Source organism: Stegostoma tigrinum, chromosome 19 (assembly GCF_030684315.1).
Source record: "Stegostoma tigrinum isolate sSteTig4 chromosome 19, sSteTig4.hap1, whole genome shotgun sequence".
NCBI lineage: Eukaryota > Metazoa > Chordata > Chondrichthyes > Orectolobiformes > Stegostomatidae > Stegostoma > Stegostoma tigrinum.
Genome location: NC_081372.1, coordinates 57025700 through 57039265, shown reverse-complemented (window position 1 = coordinate 57039265; position 13566 = coordinate 57025700). Strand labels below are relative to the sequence as shown.

The 13566-nt window shown below is 45.8% G+C and overlaps 1 long non-coding RNA gene across 1 annotated transcript in view; it reads right to left on the bottom strand.

Moving 5' to 3' along the window:
- Nucleotides 1-12354, bottom strand: part of LOC132210760 (uncharacterized) — a 51821-nt gene extending 39467 nt beyond the window's left edge. The window contains exons 1-2 of the long non-coding RNA XR_009446948.1: nucleotides 11867-12354; nucleotides 9484-9596 (exon numbers count right to left, since the gene is read on the bottom strand). This is a non-coding gene — a long non-coding RNA (uncharacterized LOC132210760). The remainder of the gene's footprint in view (nucleotides 1-9483; nucleotides 9597-11866) is intronic.
- Nucleotides 12355-13566: the final 1212 nt, after the last annotated feature.

The following is a 13566-nucleotide window of genomic DNA, read 5'->3' as shown; positions in this document are numbered from 1 at the left end:
CCCTCCATCATTACTCAGAAAGAGCTGCACTCCCACCTCAGAACCTTGCTTCTTACTCAGAACAGACTGCACTGACTCCTCAGACCCTTTCACCAGCCAATCAGTCACAAATTGAACCTGCAATTCTAATCCTGACTTGTAACTAGCACATGATTGGGCTCTCTGAGTGATTCCAGTATCCTGTCCCACTACAGGTTGGGTTCCCTGCTTTGTTGGTTGGCACCAGTCAGGCACACTAATTGCCTTTTCTGATATGGAATCACAAAGCTGCTGCTCATTTGGTTCTGAATCAGAATCTAAAACTATTGGGTTGACATTTTGTCCAGACTTTGATAGAGCTGAAACCACCATCAGGCTGGTCATATCTGAACTCTGCACTTTACCCAGAGAAAACCTAGTGCCATCCTCTATCCCAGCACCCTTACCTAGGTGAGGGTGGGTGCCCTGCTCTGACCCAGCGCTGTTACGTCGGACAGAGTGGGTGCCCTGTTCTATCCCAGCACCCTTTTGCAGGGCAGTGTGGGTGCCCTGTTCTATCCCAGCACCCTTTTCCAGTACAGGGTGGGTGCCCTGCTCTGACCCAGCACCCTTTTGCAGAACAGAGTGGATGCCCTGCTCTATCCCAGCACCCCTTCCCAGGACAGAGTGGGTGCCCTGATCTATCCCAGCACCCTTTCCCAGGACAGAGTGGGTGCCCTGTTCTATCCCAGCACCCTTTCCCAGGACAGGGTGGGTGCCCTGCTCTATCTCAGCACCCTTCCCCAGGACAGGGTGGGTGCCCTGTTCTATCCCAGCACCCTTTCCCAGGACAGAGTGGGTGCCCTGCTCTATCCCAGCAACCTTTCCCAGGACAGGGTGGGTGCCCTGTTCTATCCCAGCAACCTTTCCCAGGACAGGGTGGGTGCCCTGTTCTATCCCAGCACCCTTTCCCAGGACAGGGTGGGTGCCCTGCTCTGACCGTGATTCTCCCGCTGCTGGCTGCTGCTTTATCCCTTTCTTCCAGCCCAGGACCTGCTGGATCTGGTCTCTGAAACCTGTGCAGCGATTGGTAGGGGCTGCCCGAGCATCTGGCACCGGCGCCGGGCGCCCCTGGATGGTGCTGTCGCCCAGACTTTGGGAAGCCGCTGCCATTCACGGTATGGCCATCAGGTGGTGCTGGGGTTCCGTGGCAGCGCCGCGGCTGCCTCGGCTCTGACCACAGGCGGCGCTGGCGGCACCCCTCCGTCACCTCTCCGCCTTTGTGAAGCCAGCCGTGGGACGTCAGCAGCCCACTGTTAAAGGGATCCGCCCCACCGCTGTTAAAGGCGTCAGAGCTGAGCCGACAGTTTATTTCCAAGGAAACATAACAAGGAGTTGGGGGGAGAGAGATGGTTCGCTTCCGCTCCTGGTGGAATTGGTGTCAGTCCATGCCTTTCTTGCAAAGATCACAAGACCAACCCTGCAGCCTGCTGAATTGTATTCATATTACCATGTTAATTGCTTCTTGAAGTTTCACGTTCATTTCTTTAGTTCCTTACTCTTCGTCCTCCCCAGTGCACCCTGACCATGTTCAAATTGGAGACTGTGTCTCGTTCAGCCAATACTTTCTCCAGCTGTCAAGTTGTAAGGACACCTCCAATTATCGGTGAGGGATCAGCTGGGAGGCGGTTCCTGGTTAGGCAGAGAGGATCGTTGGGTTGGAGGTAGGGGGAAGAATGCATGTTTTCAGCTAAAAGACGTCCTAAAAGGTTGTAGCAACCTCTTTGAGACAGATTCCCATTCACTCGTACAAGTAACGTAGTTCATCATCTCACTGGTTCCTGTGTCTATTGAAGAATTTTGTTTTCGGTTCACTGGATGTGGGTGGCCCTGGTCAGGCCAGTATTTGTTGCTTATCCATAATTACCCTTGAATGGATCATATTGGGTCACCTTCGACTGCTACAGTGTGTAGAGGCACCCTCTGTGCGGTTAGGGTTGGAGTTATAGAGTCACGCAGCATGGAAACACCCTTTGGCCCACTAGTCCATGCCAAATATGTTCCCAAATTAAATTAGTCCCACTTGCCTGCCGTTGGCTCAAATCCTTCCAAACATTTCCTATTCATGTATTTATCCAAATGTCTTTCAAACATTGTAATTGTACCCACATCCACCACTTCCTTTGGCAGTTCATTCCACACATGAACCATTCTGTGTAAAAAATTGTTTCTCCTCCTTTCTAAAACTTTCTCCTCTCACCTTAAAAGTATGACCCCAGTTTTGAACTCCCCCACCCTAGTAAAAAGACGCTTGTCATTCACCTTATCTATCAATCATAGATTAACAACTGTAGAATCCCTACAGTGTGGAAATAGGCCCTTTGGCCTAAAAAGTCCACACCAACCCTTAGAGCATCCCACCCAGACCCATCACCTATAACCCACCTAATCTACACATCCCTGAACACTACGGGCAAGTTTAGCATGGCCAATCCACCTAGCCTGCACATCTGTGGACTGTGTCTTTGATGTAGGGGTGGGGAGGGGGGAAAAGTGGTTATGGTTACCATAACCACGCCCCCCTACATCAAAGACATTTCCGAAATGACTACCAGACTACTCGGACCCCTTGGCATCAGGGTAGCCCACAAACCCACCAACACACTAAAACAGCAGCTAATGAACTTAAAAGACCCTATACAGACAACAAATAAAACGAACGTCATCTACAAAATACCTTGCAAGAACTGGGACAAACACTACATTGGACAAACTGGCACAAAGCTAGCCACCAGGATACATGAACATCAACTAGCCACAAAACGACATGACCCGCTATCACTCGTATCCTTACCTACAGGGAAGGGTCACCAGGCCCAAAATGTTAACTTTATTTTGTCCTCCACAGATACTGCTAGACCCGCTGAGTTTTTCCAGCAACTGTTTTTGATCCTGGTAAATCTGTTCATAGAATCCCTAGTGTGGAAACAGGCCCTTTGGCCCAACAAGTCCACACTGACCCTTGGAGCATCCCACCCAGACTCACCACCCTAATCTACACATCCTTGAACACTATGGTCAATTTAGCACGGCCAATCCACCTAACCTGCACATCTATGGACTCTGGGTGGAAACCTGAGCACCCGGAGGAAACCCACGCAGACATGGGGAGAATGTGTAAACTCCACACAGTCACCTGAGGGTGGAATCGAACCCAGTTCCTTGGCGCTGTGAGGCAGCTGTGCTGACCACTGAGCCACCGTGCTGCCCCAGTCAGAACGCTCTCCAGTTTAATAATACCCTTCCTATAACAGGGTCACCAGAACTGTACACAGTACTCTGAAAGAAGCCTCACCAACATCCTGTACAACTTCAATATGGACATCCCAAATCCTATACTCAAACATCTGATGACACTGAAGGAACAGCAATATATGTCCAAATCAGAATGGTGAGCGGCTTGTAGGGAAACTTGCAGACGGTGTTTGCTCTCATGTATCTGCTGCCTTTGCCCATTCAGATAATAAAGGTGATAAGTTTGGAAAGCACTATCAAAGAAGCCTTGGTGAATTTCTGCAGTGCCTTTTGTAGACAATGCACACTGCTGCTATTGAGATTCGGTGATGGAGTGCGTGAACAGTTATAGATGCAGTGTCAATCCATCAGTCTACTTTGTCCTGGATGGTGTCGAGATTCTTGAATGTTGTTGAGTTGATCTCATCCAGGCAACTTCTTAGTTGTGCCTTGGAGATGGTGGACAGGCTTTGCAGAGTCTGGGGGTAAGTTATTTATTGTCTGATTCCTGACCCCTGACCTGCTCTTGTCACCATTTATTTGTACAGCTAGTCCAATCAGGTTCTGGTCAATAGTAACCCCCCAGGATGCTGACAGTGGGGAATTTTTTGATGGTAATGTCACTTAATGTTAAGTGACAGTGGTTAGATTCCCTTATAGCCTAGACAGCCTCACGAGATAGCATTCCCACTTGCACTGGTCCAGCATTTAGCCCCGTTACATTGCCACTAAGCCACTGCCTCCCCAAAGTTTTGTGGAGCTGAAAGGTGAATGAGATCAGTGGGATTTGAACCCACACCTTTAGAAAGGGAGCAGAGGTCACCAGGTTTGGACAAGGCAAGCAATGACACTTGTTGTGTCTGGTGCCTTAGATCAAGTGACCACTTGGGGAGTCCACTGTCACTTCACTCCCACTGCTCCACAGTCACAGCATAAAATTTAAAAAAAAACTTTTCCACTTTTCAAGATTACCAAATAAACACCTTATCCAAATCAGGTTTTACTCAAAAAGATCTATCAACCAGATTTCTTAATAAACATAATTGTGGGTTTATTATCAAAATAGGACTAATTTAATAAAGATACAATATTTGTTTGAAATTTGGCATTAGGAATATAAGTGCATGCTTCTGCAAATATCCCTAAAACCCACACACTCGAGGAAAGTAAAAGCAATTGACTTTCTGAAGAACAAAAACTTTGGCCAACAGGCTATACTTGAAGGTAAAAAAATATAGTGTAGACTGTACCAAACTTTGTTGCTCTGATATTCTGGCAGTATGGTCAATCTTGAATCATGCATGGTTTTCTCTGAAGTCTTGCAATAACAGCTTGTTCAGGAACTGTAATCTGTAGATGCTCTTTCCAATCACTCGTAAGTTATCATCTTGAACTTAACAAGAGTGTTTCCTTCTCAAATATTGGAGTTATCAGATGGACAGCTTGTTCTTAGCAAGCTTTCCTCCACCCAGCTAGATCAACCATGCACCTTCTACAAGTCAGGCATTGTTCAATAAACAGCCCCAGGTTTTACAGCAAACAAGTCGTGATTATCAGTCTTGCATTTTCTTTGAACATTTTTCCCATATCCACAGTGACTTTTCACTCATCTTGTCTAAAGAAATCACTCCAGGTATGTCCATAAACTTGAAATAAATTCATTTTTATACATTCTTCAAAACATAAGCTCTCCCAGATAATATTTAAATATAAAATGTCTTCACAACACCATGTTTGGAACAAGGCTGGAATGAGATGAGGAGCTCAGCGGCCCTGGTGGAATCCAAACTGAGCAAGTTATTCCAAAGCAAGTACCACTTGATAGCACTCCTGCTAAGTAATTCACTTGTGGTTAATGCCTAACAGTTCATATCAGAAACACAAAGTTCTGTATCTTTTATAAAATTCCTGGAGTCAAAAGAGAGAACGTATGTTATGGGGTCAAAATCATTTTGTTTTCAAAAGCTTTTTGTGTAAAGTTTTGATCACTCCCCCTGTTCTGAAAATAAGCCTTGTGCTCAGTGGAAGATTCATATTACAATGTGGATCTCTATTACTGAGGAATGATTTTAGCACTTAAATTAAAATCAGAAGCATGAAAAGAAGCAAAGATTTTTAAGAATCAGAGCTTGATGATTTGAATATGGATGAAGGTTTGGACAGATTGTGAACTGTCATGTATTAAAAAGATGATCTATTAACTTCTTATGAGGAGTAGTCAGATTTTGACAAATTTTGAAAGACTCAGGGCAGTATTACTGGAGAATACATTTTAACTTCAGTAGATTATATGTAAGAAGCAGAAGTTTCAGTTGAAAATTCCCCAATATGTTCCTGGCATTGAGGTTACTGGGCTGTGCCAAAGTATCAAACATGGGCAGACTTATAAGTTTTATGGAAGATAAACTTGTGTTTTAACATACACTGATGGTAGAAACACTGGAAGTACAATAATATTCTTAGAAAAGCAAAGTCCACTAAACCTTTCGTAGTACACAGAGTAATTGATAATATGACAGAAAATGGAGGGCACAATTTGTGAGACCATCTATATATAGCTTACAGGCGACTGTATGAAAGGAGAAATATAACTAACAGAAATGAGGGCAACACTATTGATAACTTTGAGATGCAAAGAGAAATTTGAGATTTACAAGAAGAAAACAAACATGAGAAATGCAATGTAACACTGTCCTTATTTTCAGTTTATCCAATACTGAGAATAATTTAGGAAATTCTTCTCCAAATTCTCCAGTGCTATCTTCCTTAGCAATGTCACCTACTTTAAATATCATTTTAATCATAGGCAGTCTTTTTTGCAGAGAAGTGAAGATTCTTGATGGTGTAAAACACAGATGGCTCAGTTATTTTTCTGCCTTTAGTTATTGATCTTGCCAAGGTGTGACCTTTGACTTTCAAACATGTTCCTCCAGGACCTTGCGGTTTGATTTAAAAAGGTTTTAACTCTGCTTCAGCCATTTTATCTTGTCAGATAGTATGCTAACACCAGCCTCAATGTCTCAGCTAAAACAACAGAGTGTCCCTCTGCATCGAGATTTATTGACTAACGTTTGCTGTCTGGGTCATTGATCTCTCCAAGGATGTCAATGGCTAGTTTCCGAACTCTGTTGTTATTTATTTCCATTATTGGCAGGTCTAGAATTATAAATTTGTTTGAAACGAACTCTCTCACTTACCACAGTTGTGGCATTTAGATCCACAGCTAGGCACCTGTCACATTCATGTCAGAGATAATGGGAACTGCAGATGCTGGAGATTCCAAGATAATAAAATGTGAGGCTGGATGAACACAGCAGGCCGAGCAGCATCTCAGGAGCACAAAAGCTGACGTTTCGGGCCTAGACCCTTCATCAGAGAGCATGTGCCTTGTTCTCACTTCATCAGAAGCATTTCAAGTTGGCATTTCACCTGCTTTCTCCATGTTGGCAGGCTTTCCACTTTTGGGTCTAGAAGTTGTGCGGACTCACTTGGCTTCTTCCATGGAGCCTTGGACTCTTCCAGAACTATCTCCCAATTTTTCTTCCAAATCTCAGACTGCCTCGTAAACTATACCAGTCTTAAATCCTCCTTCGATTGTAAGGGCCAAACATCTCACTGCAATGACTATATGGTCCCATATTAACTTGTTCCTTCGATTGCCATACGCATGATTGTCTACTAATCTATAAAGGAAGTTAATGAAGGAATTGATGCATTCCCTAGTCTCCATTTCTGTTTGTTAAACTTTCCCCATTCAAAGAGCAAATGCTTTGATACTGTAAATATGTGTTGAAGGTCTTCAGGATATTGTTCTCAGAGGACAGTGTCTCAGTCAGACCTTGCCTGGTCACCAATCATGGTGATGGCTCTGGCTGTTCTGACCTTATCTCGTTGTTCTATGCTGTTCGATCCTGAGGCTGTTTGATACCTGACAAAACGCTTCTTGCTGACATCCCACATGTGAGCCATGTCTTTGAAAACACTGTGGAAGCGGCAGAGATGTTGTCCTGGTTCTGCGTATCCCTAGACCTCTGCCTGATGGCATTTTCAGACTTTGACCCCACTTCTGAGGTCAGGCCGGCTGCCCAGCGTGGAGTTGAAGAATCTATTCCTTTCAATGTCGGCGTATTTGAGTAGTTTTCCACCTTTGTAGTCTTTTTCTCCAGCTCTTGCTTTTGGGCTCTCCATCACTACCCTAAGCTTCCACACGCTGCCTCATGTTGCATCTTTTAGCAGGTCTGACGGTGGATCTGATCAGTTTTTTAATGACTCTGCAGTGGCCTGTGTACATTTCAACAATAACCTTTTAAACTACAGACTAATGATTTCCACAGTCGTGGATCTATGTGCACTTAGTGCGTCTCCTCCAATAGATTTTGCTCCAGCTCTTTTCCAGTCATTTCATATGACATCATCATCATCAGCATGTCCAGTTCATGCTGAGACCCCAAGACATCACAGTGGAGATGTTCAGGAGGGAACTGCAACATAAGAGACCGTGTAGGGTTACACGGAGAAGGCAAGGCAGTTGCACCATAGGCACTGCTCATTCAGAAAGCCACTGCTGCAGACATGATGGGCCAAATGGTCTTCTGCACTGTAACAACCTGTCTATATCCACTGTGAAGTTCAGGTCCCCCTCAGGTATTTTTAAACCCTTATCTTATTCCAACATTTTATGCTTGGGATAATATATGTTCCAATACATTATCTTTTCCAGCATCATGAACAACCTTTACATTAAATGGTTAAAACACAGGACCCATCTGAATAGTCTTGCATTTTGAGCTTAAATATTTTTCAATGATTATGGCCTCTGCAGATTAATATTTCTCCATTGCCATGTCACACATGGATTGCAAAATGTTGAAGAGTCAAAAATAATCCCAAAGTTTCTCCTTCTATGGGAGAGTAGTTCCTCGGACACTGGTTTAGTTCCTGACAATAGTACCCTCCTGACTTTCTGACTCATCATCATTGAACAAGCATGTGCCTAACCATCACCCCCACTGCCACTCTAACTGATTAGCCTTTTTAAAAGGACTGGAAAAATCAGGGATGGTCAACACTAGTCTGTTTATAAGGACTGTCTTCAACTTCTCAGCAGCTGCCTAGCTTTCAACTGAAAATACAACTAACGGTTCCTTGTTTCTTTCACAAACTCCCTCAAAGTATCGCTGTTGTGCTGTAATTCTACACAAATGTTCAGTAGAATCCATGCACTCTTAAAAATCTCATGATTTCTCATCTAGTTTTATGAATGAGAACTTTTATTATAGCATTCTTGCTGCTCTGGGAAACACCTGTCCTTATGCTACAATGCATAACTTAGTACGTCACTCTTGCTTTCGCAAATTAAATTTCCCTGTCAACTGACTCTGTGTTTTCAATTCCCTCTGGCTAATTCTTTTCACTCGCTATTTTCTCAAAGGCTACATGAAATAAGTGACTAGGCCTCATTGTGAGGTAAGAGCAGGTGTTACCAAGAACAGTGGAAGTGAAGGTTCTGAAAAAATCCCAGTTGCTAAAGCCAAATAGGAAATCAACAGAATTTTTGGGAATGTGCTTTTTTGTTTAATTCAGAAATTTGCAAAGGGAGGTGATGGCCTGGTGGTATTATCGCTGGACTGTTAATCTAGAAATCCAGATAATGTTCCGGGGATAACAAGATGTAGAGCTGGATGAACACAGCAAACCAAGCAGCACCAGAGGAGCAGGAAAGCTGATGTTTCGGTCCTAGGCCCTTGTTCAGAAATGGGGAAGGGGATTCTGAAATAAATAGGGAGAAAAGGGGAAGCAGATAGAAGGTCTGTCGGTCTGTTGCCAGGTGACAGGCTCCTTGCATAACAACAATAACTCACATTTGTCTAGCGCCTTTAACAATCAATAGTTCCAAGACACTTCAGAGCAGCCCAAAGAGAATAAGGACAGAGACAGTAGGAACTGCAGATGCTGGAGAATCTGAGATAACAAGATGTAGAGCTGGATGAAAACAGCAGGCCAAGCAGCATCAGAGGAGCAGGAAAGCTGACGTTTCAGGCCTAGGCCCTTCTTCAGAATAATATTCTGGGGAGCCAGATTTGAATGCAGCTATGGCAGATGGTGGAGTTTGAATTCAACTAAATATCTGGAATCAAGAATCTAATGATGACCATGGGTCCATTGTCGACTGTCAGGGAAAACCCATCTGGTTCACTAATACCCTTGAGGGAAGAAAACTGCCATCCTTACCTGATCTGGCCTACACATGACTCCAGACCTAGAGCAACGTGGTTGACTCCGAACTGCCCTCTGGGTTGTTAGGGACAGGCAATAAATGCTGCCTGGCCAGCGATTCGCTCATCCTGTTAACGAAATTTTAAAGAAACTGATACGTCACTGCAGCACTAGCAGATTTAGTCTGAAAACAGCAAAGGCAATTATTATGAACAAACTGCTTTTGAGAACCTGAAGGCAATCCTAGTGATTGAATTAGTATTAGCCCCGATTCTAATAAACCCTTTAAAGTAGCAATTGATGCTGTTGACTGGGGGTGAAATCATGATCATATTGCAAATGGTGAATCAGGAAATAATAAGCCCAGTGAGTCACTTTTCTAAAAAAACTTAAACGAGTACCAGAAAACGTATTTTACAGTGGAAAAGTAGAGTCTGAGATTGTTGTCCCTTGGGGCCAAATTGGGAAGGCTGAAATGTGAACTGTAGTCCCTTGGGCCTCCCACAGCTACCTAGAATACACCTCCTCCCACCCACCCTCCTGCAAAAATTCCATCCCCTATTCCCAATTCCTCCACCTCCGCCGCATCTGCTCCCACGATAAGACATTCCACTCCCGCACATCCCAGATGTCCAAGTTCTTTAAGAACCACAACTTTCCCCCCACAGTGATCGAGAACGCCCTTGACCGCGTCTCCCGTATTTCCCGCAACACATCCCTCACACCCCGCCCCCGCCACAACCGCCCCAAGAGGATCCCCTTCGTTCTCACACACCACCCTACCAACCTCCGGATACAACGCATTATCCTCCGACACTTCTGCCATTTACAATCCGACCCCACCACCCAAGACATTTTTCCATCCCCTCCCCTGTCAGCTTTCCAGAGAGACCACTCTCTCCGTGACTCCCTTGTTCGCTCCACACTGCCCTCCAACCCCACCACCTTCCCCTGCAACCGCAGGAAATGCTACACCTGTCCCCACACCTCCTCCCTCACCCCCATCCCAGGCCCCAAGATGACATTCCACATTAAGCAGAGGTTCACCTGCACATCTGCCAATGTGGTATACTGCATCCACTGTACCCGGTGCGGCTTCCTCTACATTGGGGAAACCAAGCGGAGGCTTGGGGACCGCTTTGCAGAACACCTCCGCTCAGTTCGCAACAAACAACTGCACCTCCCAGTCGCAAACCATTTCCACTCCCCCTCCCATTCTCTAGATGACATGTCCATCATGGGCCTCCTGCAGTGCCACAATGATGCCACCCGAAGGTTGCAGGAACAGCAACTCATATTCCGCCTGGGAACCCTGCAGCCATATGGTATCAATGTGGACTTCACCAGCTTCAAAATCTCCCCTTCCCCTACTGCATCCCTAAACCAGCCCTGTTCGTCCCCACTGCACCACACAACCAGCCCAGCTCTTCCCCCCCACCCACTGCATCCCAAAACCAGTCCAACCTGTCTCTGCCTCCCTAACCGGTTCTTCCTCTCACCCATCCCTTCCTCCCACCCCAAGCCGCACCCCCAGCTACCTACTAACCCCATCCCACCTCCTTGACCTGTCCGTCTTCCCTGGACTGACCTATCCCCTCCCTACCTCCCCACCTACACTCTCTCCACCTATCTTCTTTTCTCTCCATCTTCGGTCCGCCTCCCCCTCTCTCCCTATTTATTCCAGTTCCCTCTCCCCATCCCCCTCTCTGATGAAGGGTCTAGGCCCGAAACGTCAGCTTTTGTGCTCCTGAGATGCTGCTTGGCCTGCTGTGTTCATCCAGCCTCACATTTTATTGTCTGAGATTGTTACTGCCTCTTAAACATTTTGAAGTTTATGATGATCATATCATACTGATGCATGCTGTTCATAATCCCATAGCCTTGACAGATAAATTAAAAACTCGAAATGTGAGATTATTTCGATAGAGCTTATTAATTCAACTGTAGTGTCAAGACTTAACCGAGAATGTGCTGATAAATGTATCCCGTACCCCACAAACTGACACAAACTGTGTAAAATCCCAATTAGATATCTCAGATAATCCACTTTTCTGATTTACTGCTATTCAGAACAAAAGCAGTTCACACCAGGTTTCATCATTAACAGATAACAACTATTTATTGTAACACATTTAACATTTAAAAACTGCAGAAAGAAAGAAACACCAAATCTATTACTAAGGGATTTAAACTATTGTCCTGTTAAAACCCCAAATACACTCCTTCATGTTTAAGACAGAAACAAAACAGATGGTTTGCCACAGATAATATACGTGACAAAAAAAACTCTGAACGCAGGGAATAAAATTCTGAAAACACAAATCCTGTTCACCAGGGTGTGTTAAACTAAATTGTTTCACAGTTCCTTTTGATTTCAGCAATGATGACTCACTGTTACCTGTTAAGTGATGGTGTCCTACACTTTGATAGTTGATCCTAAGGCTTTTGTTAGATAATTTCCTTTTCAGTTTTCTGATTTTCTTCAGTCTTTTTAGCCACATTGAGAAGGACAAGTGGGGAGAAACTGACACCAGGTGTCTTTGGGTTAAAACAAAACTGCACTGCAACATCTTTTGGAGTAAAGTAGGAAATTTGTTGCAATGTTCCTGAGTTCCTCAGTGTTGCAAATTTTCAATCAGTTAGGTGCAAATTTCTCAGTTCGATGTCCCTGACTCTTAGACTGCCCTCCTTCAGTATTACTTTACCTCACACCCACTGAACCTCAGTTAATCTCTCGCACGCTCCCTACCATTCCTGAATTCAACCTTCTGTCAGGCCCACATCCCTTAGCTTCTGCTATTCAGTTCCCTCTCTTCCAATCCCCATTTCCACAATTTCCTCTTCCCCTGACCCTAGACCCTCACTACCCCAGCCCCCATTCCCACAATTTCCTCTTTCCCTGAACCTAGCCCTTCACTGTCCAAATCCCCAGTCCCACAATTTCCTCTTCCCCTGACCCTTGCCCCTCACTACCCCAGCCCCCAGTCCCACAATTTCCTCTTCCCCTGACCCTAGCCCCTCATACCCCAGCCCCCATTCCCACAATTTCCTCTTCCTCGACACTAGCCCCTCACTACCCCAGCCCCCATTCCCACAATTTCCTCTTGCTCGACCCTAGCCCCTCATTACCCCAGTCCCCATTCTCACAATTTCCTCTTCCCTGACCCTGGCCCTTCACTGTCCAAATCCCCAGTCCCACAATTTCCTCTTCCCCTGACCTTGGCCCCTCACTACCCCAGCCCCCAGTCCCACAATTTCCTCTTCCCCTGACCCTAGACCCTCATACCCCAGCCCCCATTCCCACAATTTCCTCTTCCTCGACACTAGCCCCTCATTACCCCAGTCCCCATTCTCACAATTTCCTCTTCCCTGACCCTGGCCCCTTACTACCCCAACCCCCATTCCCACAATTTCCTTTTCCCCTGACACTAGCCCCTCACTACCCCAGCCCCCATTCCCACAATTTCCTCTTTCTCGATACTAGCCCCTCACTACCCCAACCCCATTCCCACAATTTCCTCGTCCCCTGACCCTAGCTCCTCACTACTCCAGCCCCCATTCCCACAATTTCCTCTTTCTCGATACTAGCCCCTAACTACCCCAGCCCCCATTCCCACAATTTTGTCTTCCCCTGACCCTAGCCCTCACTACCCCAGCCCCCATTCCCACAATTTCCTCTTCCCCTGGCCCTAGCCCCTCACTACCTCAGCCCCGTTCCCACAATTTCCTCTTCCTCAACACTGGTCCCTCATTCCCATTGTCTCCCTTTTTTCAGTTTCCTGTCCCTCAGTCTTGCAGCTCCCTGTCTGGTGGGGGTTCCTGTCCCAAAGGTCACATTTCCCTTCACCCATCCTGTTCCTTCACCCCCTCCCTACCAGCCTCTCCCATTCCCCGTCCCTCAGTGCACCAGTCCCTCCAGACCCAGTTTCCCATCTCTATCTGCTCCCATCTCACAGTACCCTAATCCCGAGTCCCCTCTTCCCATTCCTCATGATTGTCCCTCACCCCCACCCCCCCTATTTGTAGATCCTCACATTGCCCCCACCCCTCCATCATTAACCCTACCCCCTTCAATCTGCCTCACCACCTCCCACATGT